Source organism: Vitis vinifera, chromosome 14 (genome assembly GCF_030704535.1).
Source record: "Vitis vinifera cultivar Pinot Noir 40024 chromosome 14, ASM3070453v1".
Classification (NCBI taxonomy): domain Eukaryota; kingdom Viridiplantae; phylum Streptophyta; class Magnoliopsida; order Vitales; family Vitaceae; genus Vitis; species Vitis vinifera.
The window spans coordinates 16990548-16993284 of record NC_081818.1 but is presented as its reverse complement, the minus strand read 5'-3'; the positions used below and the strand labels follow the sequence as shown (position 1 = coordinate 16993284).

General features: G+C 29.0%; 1 long non-coding RNA gene across 1 annotated transcript; it reads left to right on the top strand.

Annotated features, from left to right (window-relative positions):
• The first annotated feature begins 802 nt into the window (after positions 1-802).
• On the top strand, positions 803-1483 carry LOC132255121 (uncharacterized). Its single transcript, XR_009467735.1, has 3 exons — positions 803-1007; positions 1091-1210; positions 1394-1483. It is a non-coding gene; the product is annotated as an uncharacterized LOC132255121 (long non-coding RNA).
• The last annotated feature ends 1254 nt before the right edge of the window (positions 1484-2737 follow it).

Below are 2737 nucleotides of genomic sequence, written 5' to 3'. Positions count from 1 at the left end.
GAAAGTTTTTATATTTTGTTAATAGAAATAGAAATGTTTATATTTTTATTATTAGGAATTTCTATTTTGTTAAATTGTAAGTATCTATCTCAATAAGAGATTATTAATATTCAAATGAAAGTGATGAAAGAGAGTAAATATTTTAATGCTCAATTATATTTTAATGTTTTTTTTTTTTACATAAGGGTTTATTTATGTTTTCAATTTTGAAGTTCCCTTTCCAAGTCTAGCAACAAAAGTAGTGTCCAACCTTAAAATGGTATTGACGGGAGATGATAAGATGGAAATCATAACCATAACCATGTTCTCTCTGTGTCTTTCTATCCTATTCAATTAATTCATGGGCATAGATATTTTATTTAGTTTTTATATTTAGTTTATTTATAGTTTATTTAGTTTCTAAAATCCAATTAACTAGATATTTTATTTGATTTTGTTTTTATATTTAAGTAGTTGAGTTTTGGAAAGTTTTTATATTTTGTTAATAGAAATAGATATGAGGACTTAAAAGGTTTATATTTAGGTAGTGCTTGAGCCAAGGAAAATGATAGTCCACTATCTTGACCCTATGCATCACAAACCATGTGAGGACTTAAATGACATCGTAAACATGTAAGTTCTTCCTATTATTTTTCATAGTATTATTTTTAAATAAAAAAATACATTCACTTCAAACACATTTTTTTTATTATTTATATATATTAAAACATATAATATTTACCTATTTTAAAAATGTACCCATTGAACTTATTTACATAGGGCTCTTCGAATATTTGCAAAAAAAACATATAAGAGGGAGCCATCTTAGCAACTAGTGCAGGTGACATCCAAAAATTTTTCTTTACACATTAGCTTATGCATTTGCACCATTTATATATGTGAGTACTAATGTTATTTTATAATTGATCGATTAGTGTCCAAGACAAGAAGGAGGGTTCGAATATGGCTACTTTGTTATGAGATTCATTAAAGAGATAATTTTTTATCCTACAATTATTGCTTCAAAGGTATTACTTATTTAATGAATTGTACATAGTTTTAGGCTTCCAAATGTTATGCATTTTAATGTTATTTTCTCATTTGATTTCAGTTTGGTGATAAAAAAAAAACATATTCTCAAGTAGAATTCGATGAAATTAGAGGAGAATGGGCTACTTTTGTGCTACAACTAATCATGAATCATGTTGATGCATCATGATCACCATGCATGGTGAGTCCCTTAGCTACTACATGAATTTTTCCATAGGTATTGTATAGTAATGCTTATTCTTTGAATAATGTTTCTATTTGAAAAAAAAAAATAGTTCTTAGATTTGTTCATTTATGATAACATCGATCCATGTTTATTTTCTTCAATAAAAATCTCTAAAACTCATTAAATTTTAAAATACAGGTATACACTCTTGGGAGGGTGAAATGGAGAATAAAAAAAAGGAAGAAGGCAACAAGATTTTGAGTTTTTAAATGCAACTCTTATGTCATACGTTATAGGACATAAATGTTACTTTAATTGCAACTGAGAAATTTAGATTTTTAGATGGGACTTTTATGTCATTTTATGGTTAGTTGGTTTTATGCTTATGAAATGGAGGTATACATGAATCTTGGGATCTTTAACATTTCTGAATCATGTTTTGGTATGTATTCACTCTTCTTTTTTAGTTTTGATGGGTTTGATATGTTGGACGTACTATCCTTTTGTGAACATCTGATATACAAATATTATTAGATGATTAATGTATTATGAGTTATTCCAGAAACATTACAGAAAAATGAGTTAAATATAATATGATTGTTATATTTATGGACAAAATATAAACAGGTTAATCTTATTAATTCATAAGCATTACAAAATCAACAACTAAAACCAATCATATCTTCCACAATAATTTACAATGATGTGATACCATAACTCAAAGGTGATGCATTTAATGTGACATCATAACTCAAAGATGATGTATTTAATGTGACACCCTATCATCACTAGAAATATATGGTGTTACTTCCGAATGGGTCACTATTTATCTACTTTGGTGTCACTTCCAAATACGTCACCAATTGGTACCCTCTATAGTGTCAGTGGAGAAGGTGACATTATGTTGTAGTGACACCCTATGTTTATGGTGACTCGTTATAAATGTCACCATATACATTTTTCCTTGTAGTGACATTCTTTTCTCAAACTAATATTTGACACCATCTTTTTAGTTTTTGTATATTAGGAGATAAAATAAGCTCTCATTTCTTTGTACATACAAGGGTTTTGACGGACCCCTTCTTTTCTAATGTAAATATATGGGAATTTGTAATCCCCAAAATGATCATACAAACAGAAGAGAAGATGGCCAAGAAATGAACTTAGGATTTAAGTAAAGTTTCAGGTGCGCAGAAAAGCAAGGCAGGTACCTCAAATAAAATGAAGTTAGTGAGAAAGTGGGCACTACCAAAGGAATGCCATCTCTTCTAAAGGTGAAATTCTTAAATTTTCTGAAACATGCATTGAATATGAATACGTGCATTTTATATCAAAACTTTCTCCCATCAGCTACCATTCCTGTGACTATAAATGAGTTAACAGTCATTTCCACCTCTTATATACACTTTTTAAAATGTTCCATGAATTTGAGATTGACAAAGGACACAATGAGGCAACACTTACAGTCTAAAAAGACAATATGGTGTTGAGGGAGGCAACATGTCACCACCCTCAGCACTATATTGTCTTTTTACAGTCCTT